At 40.0% G+C, this 18,037-nt stretch overlaps 1 protein-coding gene across 1 annotated transcript in view; it reads left to right on the top strand.

Moving 5' to 3' along the window:
• The first annotated feature begins 8,221 nt into the window (after window positions 1–8,221).
• robo1 (roundabout guidance receptor 1) overlaps window positions 8,222–18,037 on the top strand; it is a 320,732-nt gene continuing 310,916 nt past the window's right edge. Inside the window, exon 1 of the mRNA XM_023351205.1 lies at window positions 8,222–8,594. The gene's annotated coding sequence lies outside the window, so the exon portion shown is untranslated. The remainder of the gene's footprint in view (window positions 8,595–18,037) is intronic.

The raw sequence follows: 18,037 nt of genomic DNA on the forward strand, positions 1-18,037 counted from the left end.
TTATTGTTCATTTTCCTGTGCAGTCGCTGGTTATTAAGAGCGGTGCACCTCTGGAACAATGCGACAGAGCTTACTGCATGACTTGCAGTTGTTAGGGTCATGTTTACTATCATGGGAGCTGAGCGCTATCAGAGGCTCTGTGTCTGTTTCTTAATCAAATCCTAATGAGTCAAATTGCCTCATGACATTAACACTGACATGTAAAATAATATTGAAGAAATAAATGTATCAAATCTAATTAAAAACATAAATAAGTGATAAGTTCTTTATTGTCTACAAGACATATTTCTTCTTAGTACTAGTTATGGTCTCAACAAACTCATCGCAATTCAACAATATTATTTGACCTTTTATCTGAAAACAGTGTCTGTTTGTTCTTGCCATACTGTATTAATTATTGCTCGAAAGGTCTTGCCATACAAGCTTATTCCTCTGTATTTACTTTAGTTTCTTAGTTTATTCTTGCATTTTGTTCTTCATTCATTTCCATTTAGTTTTCTTTGATTAGTATTATCCTCTCTTGGTTTATTGTTACGTCCTCTTTAGTTTCTTTCCTGTTGCTGGATTTATTTGATCGTTTCTTGACGCTCAGTAATCTTCACTCATCACCTGCTGCGCTGCCTGATCATCATGTGTTCCACACCATGTGTTGATTTGCCACTCATTGATTTTTCACTGTTCATCGCTGGATTCTCTGTTTTTATGCCCTGATTCACATCTAGTCTGTCGCTCCGTTCTACATCCCGGTTCTCCTGCTTCTGAGTTTTGCACAACGTGCGCGTCGTTTTGTTTGTTTGTTTGTTTTTAACCCCCTGCCGCGAGGAGCGGTCGGGAAGTGTATCAATGGAGAAAAGCAGATTGACGTAAACCTTTTTAAAACAACGGAAAAAATCCCAGTATTCTGATGACTGGAGTTCAAAAGTGCTGTGGTGCTACCGTTTCATACCAAACCACTTACAGTCAAAGTTAACTATAAAATGAGCGCTGTCTGTCTATCGTGGTATCACCCATGGAAGGTTTTTTTATTTTATTTTTTATTTTACTTTGGTTCATTTTTCTGAGGGATACACAGTGAGGGTATCGTGATTTTAGTAATCACATGTTTATAAGATCGATATTCTGTTGTCCTTTCATGGAAGCGGGCAGACGGACATTAAAACACGCTTTAATATAAGTTGCTGCTTTGACATGATCACAGCACTGACAAAACATATGTATAAAAATCCTCAATAAAACATAAAATATTTGAAAATCAGACACCAGACAAGTGAGTCGCAGCAACGTCATCAGCCGGTGTGACGCTGAACTGATGCGGTGAAGCTACCAGTAGCAGGAGAAGCTAACAGACACTGAAGAGGAGGAGAGCTGCTATTGATACAGCTGCAGCCAAGCATGTTTTAATGTTACACAATACAGTTTTAGCAAGTTGATCAAAGTATAAACTGGTGGTGTTGTGGATTTAAGAAGTAAAGTTTACCTTCGTCCAAAAGCCCCAGCGCCCCCTGCCGTCCTCTGACCGCCCCCGTTGAGAAACGCTAAACTAAACAATAAATTTTTTTTAACACAGCAAGCAGTAACATTTTTTGTCCCGTAACACATATTTAGGTTCTCTTGTTAAGTAAATCAAGTTCAATCTGCTTCGACAATGTTTTGTTTTGACATTTGCAGCTTGTCCACACAAACGGAGAATCTCCTCATTGGAAAACACCCTCCTCTTGTCTGCAAAACCAGTTTATGCTTCTCCTAGAAGGCCACTGCCAATTCAGTTGCAAATTATGGAACACTTTTCCTTGCATTGAATAGTGCCGAGACTGGCAACAAAGTGGTGTGTGCAAAGCTTTTTGTAAAAGTAGATGGTATTTATTTGAATAGTTTGCTTCCCAAATTTAGTATTCAGAGGAGGAAGCGGCCCAGAACATAGTTTAATGCTGGGTTTCACGTAAAGGCCAGTGTTCAGGCAGAGATGGTTTGGATTTCGATCCATACTTTAACAATAAAAGCTGAAGTTACAACCATGTGTCAAGATTCAAATTTATCCTTAAGAATTTACTGAGTCTTGAGATGCTTTCCATTTTGCTTCCAAACAAATAAATAGTTTCTCCCATTTCAAGTTTGAAATTTATGTCGTTGGAAAACTGTTCGCTAACAGTCCTCATTGATTGTCTGTGCAGTCCGGAAACTAGTAAAACTCTATTGGATTTGTTTTAAATGAGACGAGCGGAAGCAGACATCAGACGTAAAGCCAGTCCTCTCTACACCATGATCAATTTGTGACAACCAAGCCCGACTTCTCATTTGAGTTTGAAAGCTTCTGGGAAAAAAAACCCAAAACGTTTTAATAACGCTAAGTAAGGTTCTCCTGTGCTGCAGGCTGTCATGAGTTGGGATGACAACGTCACTGCAATAAATGGGCCAAGCAATTAAGACTGCAGGAAGAACAGAGTCTGAAAATCTACTACGGTTTTGGACAGTGATAGAAAATTTGCCTAAATATAACCTGGATAGGGCAGCATTATTTCCCTTTTGCTTGTTTCTTATGATTTTGACAAGATACGACTCTGGTTTGATAATAACTTGTTCCGATGGACTGTAGTGTTGAACATAGGTCTTTCATATTCAGTCCACTGAGAACAGGTCAGCACCTTAATGTCCTCCGGCTTTTTCTGATGCTTTTGTCAGTTTACTTGCCCTCATTGTTTTCAGTCTTTAACAGAGGTCTGCTTATTTTTTTAAATTTCTTTTCAGTTTTTTTATTAGTCACTCATGAGAACAGTTAAAGAAAAACACCACTTTTTTGATTTTTCATTTTTTTAATAAAGGGTGAACATTATCGCTAAATATCAAGAGCAAAGGTGCTTGGACTACCAATAAGGCTGCAAAATATAATTCCTCTTCAGTGTTCTAGCAGGAACTTGAAATTTACAAAGGTTAATGATTTCATCCATCTTAAGAAAATGCTAATACCATCCAGGGTTTCCCCCGGTGTATTTCAATCAGTCTGCCAGGCTTTGCTTGCCTTTCAGAGTGGGTTCACAGAGTTGAACAAAGAATGATACAAGTTTATTTTTGTCTTTTTATCAATAAAAATGTGAAAAAAAGTCATATTCCCTATAAAAAACTTAGGGCACAATCACACCAAGCCTTTTTAGTCTACTTTAATCAAAGTCTAGTTAAATTGCCTATAATCCGGTTTGTCGACAAACCGAGGTCTTGGTTCAGTTGAAGTGAACTTTGGTGCGTTTCAAATGCATATATGAACACCTAGTGGACTGGAGACCGCTCCAAAAGCATAAAGTAGGGCTTTCTAGGTTATACAATTAAAACACACACAAGAGTCTAACACTAGTGTTAAAGACTCTGCTAAATCCTGATGCCATTCCATTTTTAACATTTTTTGAAACAGGAAGTTGAGCTGTCTTTCTCAGAAATTTTTGTTTGTTTCCTTCAGCATTGGAGCAGTGCCACCACAGACGAGGGGCGGACACAATTTTCACTTTTTAGAAACGGTTTAGTTGGTCTGACACGGTGCAGTGCGAAAGCGATCCGCATCAGCTGAAAATGTAACAAACGTTGCAATTCTCGTCCCCAATCGAGCCGAGTGTATTGGACTGTTAGAAACACAGGAGAGAGCGCAGAGACAAAGTTTAAAGGAATGCTGCGCTAAACATTTCAACTATTCAACATTTTGCGAGCCATAAACACTAAACCCAATCAACCCAAATGTCTTTCTTCAGCAGCGGCAGAAAAGCTGGTCATAGTCGGTCGGACGATGGGTGAAGATAGAAGCTGGGCAATGCTGTAAAAATCTTGAGACTCAGATGGACGTTCACCTCCACTTCCAGATTTAACCTCCAGTCAGAGCGTTGATCAAAGTATATTGATAACCGGGTCAAAGTCTAGAGATAAAGGCTAATGTGGATCTATGGCAAGACGTGACAGAAGGAGTTGAAACAGTTGTTCACAGAGGCTCTCCATCCAAGGCGCCTTTCGGCTAATAATCAGCAAATATTTCAGTGAACCATGGATCAGTTTCTTCCACTTCACAACTCTGTAATGTCGAGTCTAAAGATAAAAAAAAGTATCACTAATCAAACACACCAAAGTGTGTTGTTATTGCGTGGTAAAATGTGAAGCAGTTCAAGGTGTGTGGATACTTCAGAAGGCGCGGCGTCCGTGCCAGCGTCTGGATATTAAGAATCAGCATGTGGACGGTCTGAGCGTGGATATCAGCGGGATATTTTTGGCTGTTTGTGCCGAACATGTGGTCCGTCTTTGAGGACACCTGACCTGTTGGGCTTGTCTTCTACAAGTTAATGTTCAACTCAGCCAATCCCCCATCTGCAGCTGCTTTCTTCCCATCTGTTAGTTCTCTTGCTAGCACGCACACACAGAAAATGTTGAAACTCCCTTTGCAAGTTTTGCATGAATTTCCAGATTTATCATGCCATCTGAGCATCTCTGGATTTAGCTTTTAAACTGTTTACGGATTTTCATCCCCATGCAGCTTAAAATAGCAGCTTTTCATTCAGCTCTCAGGTAAAAGTTCTGTTTGATTTTGTAAAAACTGTAATGCCACATACCGCTTCCTACCAGCTGCCTCTGCAACTGGTCAGGCAAAGTGGCTTACATTAAGAAATAACCCTATTCTGGCTTTTCCCCAGCATTTCTGAACCAATATGGCACCAACACAATAATGTATTTATCTCTGCAATATTTTTACATTACGGCACACCAATCCCCAAATTACCCCAGGGTTCTTCTCTTCCAGCAACACCTGCCTTCCTGAATAAATAATGAACAAAAGATTATCAAGTGTTTTTCTCCTGTTGGGGATTAATCCATGACCTCATTGTGTGTCATTGCTTTCTTCTTGTTATATGATTAACAAGTTGCAGATGCAGGCGCTTATCCTGCATATCAAGCGCGGCTGCTGACTCCTCAGTTTTCTCCTTGGTTCTGGCGCAGCAAGTGAATGCAAATGGATGTGAACTTCAGCTGACTTTCAATGTCACACTGCCTGAACAACAATAACACGTCGCCGCTTTGGAGAAACGGGCTTGTATGAATGCAAGTTGAATTTAAGCAGGAATTTTGCGATTCGATTGTATGTGATCGTACTACTGGGACTGCTTTCTCAATTTCAGGAGTCAAGTTTCATGTCTTGTCTTGACCAGAGCACCTTCCACCTGAGTCTGAGTAGCTCGCGGCACACTTGAGTAATGTATTTATATGACTTTCTTCCCCTCGTAATTCCAGATTTGTGGAGAGAATGTTATGTTGAGAGGTTTTCTCACCGAAGCTGTGACATTCTGCAGCTCCTCCAGCGTCACCATGGGCCTCTTATTGCTTGTTTTGGTTAAGGTGGACAGCTTGTCTTAGTGGGCTTGCAGCTGTGCCATACTCTCTTACGAGTAGATTCAATATGGCTCTGTGGAACATTTAAAGGGACAGTACTATGTATTGTTAAAGCACATAGGTTCATTTTATAGCACAATGATGTCAGTTGTTATAAAAATGCTTCATAGATCAAATATGACCTAAAATAAATTTGACTTCCCAATTTAATGCCTTAAAATGAAGCTCCTGCTCTTCTTCTCTTGGCCTTTAATATCTTCAACAATGTCTTAGGCGAATTAGACTGAGAAGTATTTCGTATGAAGCTGCCACTAGTCTGGAGGAACTCAGTCGCAGGGAAGGGGCCAATCAACAAATTCAGTCTGCTGCTCATTAAATTATACTACTACGATACCCGGCTGGGTCCAACTTGTTCCATCTTTGAGGTGATTCCAAAGAGCTGGAAGGAACTTTTCAGAATCTGCACATGGAGACAAATTTAGCTGGAGCTGCCTGGGGAAGAACCGGCTAAAGCCACACCCATTGAGAAGAAGCTTTTGTGATCCAACGCTAAAAATCTCAATAAAAGTATTTTCTTTATTTGATCAAATGTGAAAAGTGGCATCATTAGTTAATACTATTTTTTCAGGTATTACAAGATGATACTTTCTTGGAGTAAAATGATGGGCCAGTAACCTTAACTGCCCAGAAATTATACGAAGCCCATGAAGTGATTGGATTGTGAGTTATTAGCTGCGTTTCTGTTACTTATGTGCATAAAACTTTGTCAATATTCTGCTAATGTCCAAAAAACACAATTTTGCAATTGTGGTGTTTAAATTAAGTAAGAAACTGAGTTAAATTCACACATGAGTAAGTTTAAGTCATTAAAAATCACGCCACGCCATGATCGTCTAACTACTTCCTGTCATCTTCTTCTTCGTGGTTTGCGCCACTGGCAACATCTGGTTGTTGATCACGTGACTCGTGTGATGCGTGTCATTTCCCACAACAATTTTCACACGGACACCAAAACCACCGCAGCCCAAAACTTTTTATTGAAAACAAGTTGTTTTTTTTAAGTTGACATGTTTCCATTGAGCAAATTTATATTTGAAATGTCAAATTGCGAAATTGTGGTCAATAGAAACGCAGCTAAGGAGTAGAATTAGGACTGATCTTTGTTCTGCACCTCATCTATGCCTGCCCTCTTCCTCTCTCTGAGACAGAAGGAGCTTGAAGACGCAAAGCAGGATCGGAGTCGACCTGAACCTCCGTTCGGTCCCATTCAGCCTGCCTGAGTAATGACTGACAAGAGCAGGAGTTCTGTTTGTATTTATGCTTTCAGAAAAACATGAGAGTTTAAAGAAACACAAGCATGAATAAGTACAAATACTGGGACACAAAAATGGTCCAATACTTGAATAGCCAATGCAGGAAGAAAAGAGTCGGGCGGCATAATGTATGAAGTGAAGGGCCGGTTTGACGGGATGATGGAATACATAAATGCATTATACAGAAATTCATTTCTGAAGCCAGTTGTCTGTGCTTGTGAGAATTTTCTTTTTGTTTTACAAATGGGGGAAAATAAATCTCCTCAAGCAAAATACATTTTAAATGAAACAGCTCTAAGTCTAAGAGGTTTCTTTGGGCTTTGCTTGCCGCAAACTTTTGAAAATGATTAATTTCTAAGATTAAAACATAAAAACACCTGATGATTTTCCCTATGACTCCTTAACAAACTGTATTATTTTGTAGTTTAACATAAGGTTTACAATCCAAACTCAAAAAAGAGTCATGGGATGGAGATTTGAACTCTGCATAGCTGTTTTGGTAAATGCTGCTGTTATAAAGTCTAGAGTTTGGAGTTATGCTCAACGTTGCATTTCCTTTATTTTAATTTGCTAAATTCATTTACACATATTGCAGAAATGAAGCTTGTATAATAACCATAGATGCACAATGTCCATCATTTGATTCTACCTTCCCTTACCTCTAGAAACTATAAACGATGTTTAAAAACACATTTTTAATTATCTTATCAGAACTTAGAGTTTTTATTTTGGTCTTTAAGCAGAATTTAATTAGAGGTCAAACATCATCCACCAATTTGCCTCTAAGACTGCAGCTCCACCAGGTGTTTACTAATTTTTCCTTCTAGTCTGAAGGATCTGAGTGGGGAGTCGCTGGGCTGTGGAAGCTTTTAAACTGCAGCTGTGAGGAGGAGCTGCGTCTTGAAGGCAGTTCTTGGTCCTGCCAGGCATTTTGCACAACTGGGTGGTTGCCATGGGAGACTAAAGGATTTCTCAAAGAGGCATAAAAGATTTAAGGCAACACTCCAGGTCAGTTTTTGATTAAGGAATAGCATTATAACATGATGTAAAACTGAAAAAAAAAGATTTTATGCATAATTGGATTACTGAAATAAGTCATTCTTATTTATTGAGATGAACATACTTTTTCCGTGTAAAAATCCAGACTCTTAGGATCCACCAGCCCTCTTAATCTTGTGACAACAGCTGAGCTTGCTCATGCCTTGGGCCGGCTCTGACGGAGAACTCTATTACACAAATGCCATTTCTTATTGTGATTCAGTGTTGAGCTTTTAAGCTTCAGGATCATTTGGGTTTCCGAGTGTCTTTGCAGGAGCATCAGAAAATAAAGCAACAGCCACGAGTATTCTCTTCTATTCACTCCTTTCTCTCTCTCTCTCTCGTTTTTTTTTCTTTGAAGTTTTTATTCTGTAATCTCAGTATTCGCTGCGTTAAAAAACAAATCACAGGACAACATCGTAATTCACAAACCGTCTGATTGTCCTGCGGCTCATTAGGAATCCCGTATTGATTGCGGCGCCATTGTTCGCGCGCAGCGTTAGGACCCGGGGAGGCTGACGCCACCGCTCTCCGCCACAGCAGCATGGACGCATTTGTATGCGCCGGGCTCTCCACTCTCCCCCGCCGCACTAACCGCACCGCAGCCCGCGACACCGCATAGGATACACGTTGTTTTCTCTACCCAAAAAGGATAAGACTTCTCGCAGGACTCTGCCTAACAATGGTTCGTCCTTAAAAATAAAAAAAGAAGCGGACTCCTCGCCTCCGCTCCGGCCGCTCTGTCACTGTTTGAAGACTCCACGTTTCCTGCCGCTGGTGCAGTTCTCATCCACGCGCGCGGCGAACTAAAGTTTTGCTCAGCCCGCCGGCATGGAGCTGCTCTGCTTTTAGGGAGGCTTGTTTGAAGCTTTGCGTCATTTTGGAGAGGTGAGTACAGTTTACGGTCTCTATTAGCCGAAGAAGCGCCCACAGGTCGCGGACAAACGCTTTCTGCTGCCGAAGGGTTTTGTCGGTGTGATTCATAGACTCTGAGCTGCGGCTTCTCAGGCTGAGTAACATAAAAATGTGGGATATACGTAAATGCTTCATCGAGCAAAGTACAACTTTTACTACATTTTTTTTTTAAAAAAAATCACCGCTAAATATGAATGTTTCCTATTTTGAGGGGAATTAAATCCTTTATTACACATACTTTTTTCGCAGCTCGCGTGCTGCTGCTGCGCGCGCGAGTTCGTTGTGAAAGCAGCCTGTTGACTGACGGGCTGCCAGGACGCTCGCGCAGCTCACCCGGAGCTGTTCTTTTTTCCGTGGTGCTGAAAGTTTCCCAGCTGGCCACAAGTCAGGACGCATCGAGGAAGGAAAAGACAGAAACGAGGCTTAGATGCGCAGCCAAGCTGTCGTTTCTATAGAGAGACGTTTGGACTTTTTTTTTTTTTTTTTGTCATTGAATATTAGAATTGAACCGTCCTCTGATTTCCAGAAGAAACTGGGGGGGAGAAATCAGTGTGCTTTGAATCTATAGAGTCCCTCTGTGGAGTTTCATCAGTTATGATATGCGACGTGAATAGAAACAGTTTCCATTGTTCCTCTGTTGTCTGCCTTTGCTTTGATGTTCTCCCGAGACCAAATAAATAAATAAATAAATAAATTACGCCATAGTTGTGGTTTTACGTTAAAATCTGAACTTAGCTGTTTATAACTGTCATTTACTTTCAGGAAAAAAAAGAAAACTTACTTTAAGCGATTATTTAATGAATGGCGTTGTAAATGCGACGCTCTGAACGTCGGAGAGATAAATCTAGAAGGATGTTTGGACAGGTGTAGAGACACACGGTCTCTTCTGTAGCTTCGTTTCCTACTCCAACCATCTTTGCAGAAAATGCCAGAGGAAATTTACACAGTAGGTCACCGATCAAAGACACAAATATGATTTTTTATTTTCTTTTTTGTTATTTTACTACAGTACATTGATGGCAGGAACAACTCACTGGCGCCACCAAGGGGGGACCCCAGGGGCCACCCTGCTGCTCCTTAAACTCCACCCTCCCCCTCCACAGTCTTTTATGCCTAATATAATTTCCAAAAATGTTTTCTTTATGTATTTATACACCTATTTATCCCTGTGCTTTTTAATTTTGTCCTCCAGTGTGCCACTTAAACATCAGTCCTTCCCATATGGCTAAGATTTTATTAAGCCTCACATGCTCCATTCAGGGTGGGCCCCATGTGGCCACTCCTTTAAAGTTTCATATTGATTTATTTTTAAGGCAGCCATGTAAAAATGTTGGGTTATGTAATTCTTGTATATCTGTTTTGGAAAAAGTCCAATTAGAGATTATTATGGAGCATGTCTAATACCTGCTTCTGTTGGCTTTTACAGGAAACAACGATAGCAGAAAGTGACTGGAGAGTATCCCAAAAATATTAAGTCACAGTTGAAAAAGTATAGGGATGAAAGTTTACTCTAACACAGCACAGTCCCTCCCCCACTTATTGTTGCACATCCCATGTCAGGTAGCTGAAACAAAGCTTCCTAAAGACATGATACAATTTCTGAATATTTATGTTCATAAAACATATGAGCATATAAGCAGTGCCACCTATTACAGTAATAATGTTTAATACTACAATTAGCTAAGAACTGTATGTCTTGTTCAGCAGGAGACTGTAGACTGGCTGACAGCCTGATCCATTACCAGCTGATGTGAATTTGTAATCCTTGTCACTGTGTAAAGATCTGAACTCAGGACCATAGCTAGCTATTTGGGTGCACAGATCCTTTGTGGTACCATTTTCTTCCCACCATCCATCTTTTTCAGCAGTAGTAACATCCAGTGGTTGATCCTGTGACTCGTTTGATGTGAAAATAGTGTTTACATTTCAATTTTGCCAAACACGTTAATTTCAATACGGCTGAAAAATCACCTCAACCTAGGGCAAAAGCATTTTGGCGAAAAGCATGACCTTTTTCCCCAAAATCGCCATGTTTTCATTAAGCAAATTTATTTTCGTCATTCCAGTTTTTGCAATTATGTGGTTAATGGAAACACAGCTTCTGAGAGGAGGGCCACCTCTGGAGAGACTGGAGCAAATGTCTTTCTCAAATCTATAAACATGCCTCACAACGTTTAGTTAAATAATATGTAGTTATGATGATTACAATGATCAAGCCAGATTTTATTTGGTGCTCCCTGGCCACTTGGTGTCCAACCCGCAGTGTGTTGTGCACGTGGGCGGAGCTACATCACTGCTTGATTTGCACTTTTTTTTTAACTTAACTTTTTTGCATGAAGCTTTTAAGGATAGCTACAGCTCAGTACCCATATAATTTTTTTGGCCATAAATAAGATTAATTTCTATTATGTAGTGAATTTATTTATTTTTTTAAAACTTTTTTAAAATATTGCGATACACTAACATAGCGGCACCTACAGCCCACACCGACCACCTAAAACACCAAAACATGCAACCATTCATTTCTTGTTTGTTTCCAATCTTTCACTTTACAAGAATAGTTTTGGAAAACATCGTATTGTACACATGCTGCCATGTTGGATGGATTTACAGATTTATTAACCGATTAATAAATCTGGAAGACTTAAAGCAATTTCTTTGTCAAAACGTGTTGGATAAGGAACATTTTCCTGCATCTTAAACTGGGATAAAATAAAGCTGTGCAGTAAAAGATGTATGAAATTCAGGGAGGAAAAGGAAGTGAAGCAAAAAGTGTTTTTATCTGGTTGTTTGTGTTGAACGCGTGGCTTTGCCCACTGCGAGCCGCCGGTCACACGTCTGCGGTCGTCTCAGTAAGTCTCTCTAATCCAGAGAGGAAGACCAGATATGCCTTCAGTGGCACATTTGGGGCTTATCGGCAGAGTTGGAAATTTCCGCGTGGCAGTCTGAAGCAGAACATTAATAGATCTCATCTAACAGGATTATGGTGATATTTGGGGAGTGAGACAGGAAGAACCAACAACACTAACTAATGTGTGAATAATGATTCGCTGAGAGACACAGAGAGGATTTTGCACATGAATCCATCAAAGCTGCGTTGCTGAACCGAGGCTGTGTTTGCAGCGAACATCTCTGTTTGGAAAAGATTCTCTTTCATTTGTAGTCACTAGTAAAGAGATTAGAAAGCTCTCTAAGAAGTCTGCAGTTTTTTTTAGCAGAGGAAGCATTTCTGTCTAGACACTTGGAAAAAAAACATAATAACCTCTTGTCAGGTGCAAATGATAAAGGAAGTTGCCATACCTCTCCTTCATCTTCCTCCACCCTAAAGACGCCTGAACGCCCCAAGGCTGATGAGGATTGATTTTCATTTTATTGTTTTTATTTTTCATTCCTCTGTCAAAACTCATGAAAACCAATGTCCTGCAAGGCTGCTTGATTGAAAAACTCCAACCCCTCCTCCCTATTATAGGTCTGTGGCTTCTCCCCACAGAGCCCCGCGGCTGTGGCTCCTACATCATGGAGACCCTCGTTCCTCCTGACATTCGACCTCACGTGCGAAAGGTCGAGTGCTGCTAGTGATCATCGGGTCTCATCATTTTCCCATGACGCTGTCATTTTGGTGCCCTGCGGATGGCATGTCGGTCACCCGTGCTGGCGAGTCAATTAGTCATGTCTGAGGGAAAACAATGAAGCTTTTCTGATGGGAGGATTTTCGGTCTACTTAAAGGCAGGGTTTGCTCTATATGTAGTTGAGCAAACCCTAAAAGCCGCACCATCAGAAGGATTTTTTATTTTTCAAAATATGTTCAAGGAATGTAAAAGCATATGAGAGATTTGCACACTTGTACTAACCATGATGAGTTATAAATGATTATAAATATGAAATATAGGGCTAGGCAATAAATCAATAGCAGTATATATTGTGATAGATATGTACCAAATAAAAACACATATTTTCCAATACAATGTTCAATAATTTCACTGCACTCCAGTCCTGAACAGCATGACGTTCTGGGCAATGTAAGGACAGGAAAGGCGGCCAGCTAAGCAAAGTGGGTGGCAGCAATTAACTCACTCACTCATTGACTGCCTAGGAACAACCTGTTGAGTAACTTGCACACCTTCAGGTTTCAAGTTTTGCCTCATAACGTCGTAAAAATTTAAAGTAATACAAAAAACCCGAAACAACAACATGGAATGAAAGGATAAAATGAGAACAGCTCCTCCAGATAAAACTGTGGATAAAGCAGGAAAGGTTGTCATGTCAACAATTTGACAGTATTTCAGATATTTAAAGCTAAACCCAATCAATAATTATCGTTACTGTCCAATATATAACCCTTGTATTGTGATATGTTTTTTTATTCATATCGTCCTACCCTAACGAAATGTTGGAATTGAGTTTATTTTTGAAAAACCAACACTGCTGGATCCTGCTTGGCTGGCTGTGTTGCTGACCACTGTGCGCATTCCTGCTCTCAGGAGTGAAGACCACAGTCTAAAGTAGAGATACCTAAGGAAGGCAAAGCTGAATGCAGTTTTAGTTTGAGCCTCTGAAAACGACCCTGATGTTAACATATGCTGAATTGAACAATGGCAACCTAGTTATTTAATATAGTTTAGCCTTCATGTGTATGTTTGAGATACGCTTTGAAGGCTTCCTGATTGTGGTATTTGATTGTCGTATCACATGCCTTTCCACACAGCAGCCCACTACTACGGTTTAAAAAAATCCTAGAGGAAACCCTGAAAGGTGTTCCGCTTAAGAACAGCATCTCCGCAAATGACTGCAAAATTAACCCTAAAAAGCCAGCTATTCATTTTATCTTTCAAACTTTTTCTGCGTGGTTTATGAGCAAAGCAAGCAATTCTGCTGGTGCAAGTTTGTCTTAATGCCGTGAGAAGAGGAGGAAACAGATTTAGGCATCAACAATGGGAAGGCAAAAAAGACAGATTTCTGTTCACCAGTGTGAGAAGAGGAGATTGTGATCAAAGATGTGGAGATTAGGAAATCTATGATTGCCTTTCAAGGAAATCGAGTGTTCTGTAAATAAAATCCCCAGTTTGCAGCACTGTGTGGCGTTTGGTGCTGGTGAATACCTCAGGGGAAGATGGTTGAACAAAAATCTGTCACAATAGGTTTGCATGCATGTGCACAGAACTACTGTCTGATTCACACACACATACAGGCCCCTGCAACAGTATCGACAACTCTGGAAACTTTTCACTTTTGTAATGTTCATTAGTGTTACATGATAATTAAAAGCAAAGTAGTGTTTAATTATAAAGTGGAAGGAAAATACTTACATTTTTTCACTCAAAAACATGGTATTGATTTGTATTTAGTACCTTTGACTCTGATACCCCCAAATAAAATCCAGTCAGCCCATGCTAATGCCAATTCTGGTCGAGTCCAGTTTCTTGCCATAAAACCGTTTGCCCCTTGAAACTGCTGTAAATGACGTAATGGATGGAAATTGTTTTGATGACATGCTGGAGGCGGAGTTTGGAAAGAGTAGGAGTTTCTTAAAGAGACAGAAGCCCAATTTTATGGCATCGAATTGCAAAGTCAAATTGCATTTATGTCACATTTGATATGTACAGCATTTTTATAATAACTAAAGATGAAGTAGTTAATTAACTGTGCTATAAAATGGCACTTTGTGCCTCAAAAATGCATAACTCCATTTAAAATGATTTTGGGTATAACATTACTTATGTAAATAACCAGATACTGAGAATCGATTTCTAAGAACTTGTAGTGTCTTCTAGGCTCGTAATTAAAGAATCCTGTGTGCTGATTCTCTTCACATCAGCAGGGAAGTTAGCCAGATGGTAGAAGCTCAATACACAGAAATACTGAAAATCTGCTATTAGCTGCAGAAGACTTGAAAATACGGTGGAGGTTCACCTTCCAACAAGAACATGGCCCAGCTCTATTCTAGGCCTCAATCCATTTGAGAATCTGTGGTCAAACCTTGAAATTGATCTTAAGACACCATTCAGACAATCAGACTGTCTAAATGGATCTCTGCCAGAACCTGATGGTAAACCACATAAAAGCAAAAAGATGTTCTAAATTGACTGAATATTTGTGAGATGGTTGTTTTCATGAAAAGTGGAATTCAGTATTTTATGAGAAACCATATATAATAGCAGCTAATTCAATAGATTTTTTTTAAGCTGATTTTGAACTGAATCTGTGCAATGAGGGATGTTCCTTTACTTGGATTTGTATTCGCTGTTGGAGGTTCCTGCCATGGAAGAAGCATTGGGTTTTGTAAAAAGTGTGTGTGGCCAAACCAATGTAGAGCTCCATAAAGTGTGAAATTGAAGAGATGGAGAATGTAGCAGAGAGTGTGCTCAATGATTTGTCTCTAAATGAGTGCACTCCAAAAGTAGTCATGTAACCCACACAAAGCATGATCCCCGTTGCTGCTTGGTTCTGGGCTTCACTGTAGCTAATATTTCAGAAAAAAATAGAACACACACCACTGAGGCTTGTCACTTAGTGTTGGAGGAAATGCTTAAAGGTTTGTATTGTTCACCAGCTGTAAGCTGCTTTATCCCTCTCCATCAACTGATAAGTGCTTGATCCGTCAGCACCAAAACACCATTTTGTGGATTCAAAAAGCTTTCACTGTTCACGTTTACTTCAAGAAATATGTCTAAGATTTTCACTTCTGAATATACCAAAGTTACATTTTGCTAAAGGAGTAAACCTTGGTGTAATGGAGATTACTACAAAACACCGACCCAAAGGCTATGTTCATACAGGAAACAAATCCAATATTTTATTTATTTTTTCTCATATGTGACCCATTTTTTTACTTTTTTATGGCAGTCTAAATGGCCCGATTCTGATCTCTTCATCCCTTGAACCCCTAAAAATATCTGATTTGTGCCACTTCCAAATGTGATACTAAGTTGAATACATATTCAATTGTTTTCCAGCTGTGTCCAGTCTTAATGATCAGGTACCATTTTATCTGACATTTTATGTAATTGATATGAGACATGCAACATAATTGTGCGCCAGCAGAAGCCGGACGTGGTAAATCCAGACATAATGTCTGAAAATTATAATCATGAACTTATGACAGACTTATGTCTGTGTCAATGACACATCCTAATCACACCAGTCTGGGCTATAACTACACATCCAATCAGACTTCTCTGTGCTTTATTTTATATTAGCTCCCTTCGTCTTATAATTTTTGGGATGGTAAACTGTTCACACAGAAATCTGATTGCGGTCGCATTTAATTAGTAATATGAACGACCATTCAAAAGCAAGTCGGATTTCAGCAAAAAATTGGTCATGAGCATCAAGACCTGCTGTGTGATCGTAGCTCAAGAATCTTATGGATGTAAACAAAGAATCCCAAACGATTTACAACATTAATATCAATCCTTTAAAATGTATTTAATCCCTTTATACTGTTTCACATTTTTCATATTAAGCCTCCAACACAAACTAGCACATATCTCTGGATAAAAGGAAGCACTGCCATATGTTCAGTCTCCTTCACACCAAACATAAGCGGTGCTAGAAGCTTTGAAAAGCTCATTGTACTGGTCAGCCCACTGTCTAAACATAGAAATGGTATGCTAGAGTTGATAGTGAAAATGACTAAGGCAAATACACAGCAATCCTGAAAGAAAACCTGATAAAACTTGGAAAAGGTTTGAGACCTTAAGCGATACAACCGCTATTACACATCCAAACATGCAACATAATTTGAATCAAGAAGTGCAACACTTTGATTTAATTCACTACAGGAAAAGTATATATTCTCATGCCTTACTCTTGTTTTAAAAGCATAATTTTAGTTAAGTATATCATCCATGCAGCCTTACATTCACACCTCAGTGTAATGTAATGGAAGCCCCTCTCCAGAAGCAGAGAGGGAAATTCATCCCCCTTCGCCACTTTCTTTGTGCCATATCTTGATTCCTCTGGCCCCCAGTGTGCAGCAACACACTCACACTGTGATAAACCTCCACATAAGAACCCAGACACTCTCTACATCAATGGCAACCACTCTGCCCACCATTTGGCAGGGTATCTGTGGTCTATTATTTTGTGTTTCCTCTTGTGGTAAAGTGCTGCATTATTTAGCAGGTTTTTAAAACTCATAAAACAGCTTGGGTCCCAGTGGGAGGTGCTGCGGTGTTTCTCATTTCGGAGGTTTCTGAGGTGTCTTTTTATACGGAAGTGCCCTGTAACTGGAAGAAACGCTGAGCTGAGATGACAAAGGGCAACTGATAAACAATTTAATTTTTTCGACTAAAGCATGACTTATTTTCTTCCATGGTCTCATTCACTAACTCTACCTTCCTCTCTTTTAGTTTGGTGAGTAGTTGTAGTTCAGTGCTTCTATTTTGCTTCCTGAAAACACTTGTTGAACCTATGCCCCACCGAATAAATGCGGTAATCAACCGAAAACACAGTCAATCAATCAATCAATCAATCAATCAATCAATCAATCAATCAATCAATCAATCAATCAATCAATCAATCAATCAATCAATCAATCAATCAATCAATCAATCAATCAATCAATCAATCAATCAATGTATTGTTTTGTAGCTTCTTTTGGGACAGGTTTTGTAAAATACCAAATGACTAAGGTGCCAATATCCCTTTGGTTTAGTTTGTCTCTGGTGGTATCTTTAAGCAAGCTTTTGCACACTCAGCACTATCGTACTGTTTGATGTCAGTACCCATCTCCATATGGGACCAGGAACAGCACACACTTAGCTGATTTTTGATTGCCTGTTTGTGCCGCAGATGTGCGATCTGGTTTAATTTTTCAGATTTTAACTCTCTAATTGCGCACGCGTGCACATCGATTTGCATGGTGCGTTTGTAAACTTCCATCTGTCTTTGTGAGCCTCGCGTGTGCCACGTGTGTAGCATGCGAGAAGAGATCCGTAACGGAGGCTGGGGTCATCACTATGCAGCGCATCGTTGTGTCTGGGCCCCCGGCGGAAACAAAGGCAGTAGACACCCTCTTTTGTGGCAGCTGAGCACAATTCATATTGTGTGTGTTTGTGCCTGTGTGTGCGTATCACTTTTTTGTTGATGGTAGGTAAAAAAAAGAAAAGGTACATAGATTAATCTGGGCAATAGATGCGTCGAAATGTTGTTTCTTATGGACCACTCGAAATCAATGGTCATTATGTTTCCTGAATGGATGTTTGAGGAGTCCCTTTCTCCTGGTGTGTGTGGGTACACATCCCGCAGTAGTTGTGCCTTACTAATGATGGGCTCGCCGCGGCCCCGTGGACATCGTTTGTCCCCTTTAATTACCTGGAGGTAGTGATTGTTATTCATGGTGAGGGGCAGGGGAATAGTCGTCTGCACGCCCCCCTTCCCTGAGGCCTGCGTCTCTCAGCATTGATGTGGGAGG

This window comes from Xiphophorus maculatus, chromosome 18 (genome assembly GCF_002775205.1).
Source record: "Xiphophorus maculatus strain JP 163 A chromosome 18, X_maculatus-5.0-male, whole genome shotgun sequence".
Classification (NCBI taxonomy): Eukaryota; Metazoa; Chordata; class Actinopteri; order Cyprinodontiformes; family Poeciliidae; genus Xiphophorus; species Xiphophorus maculatus.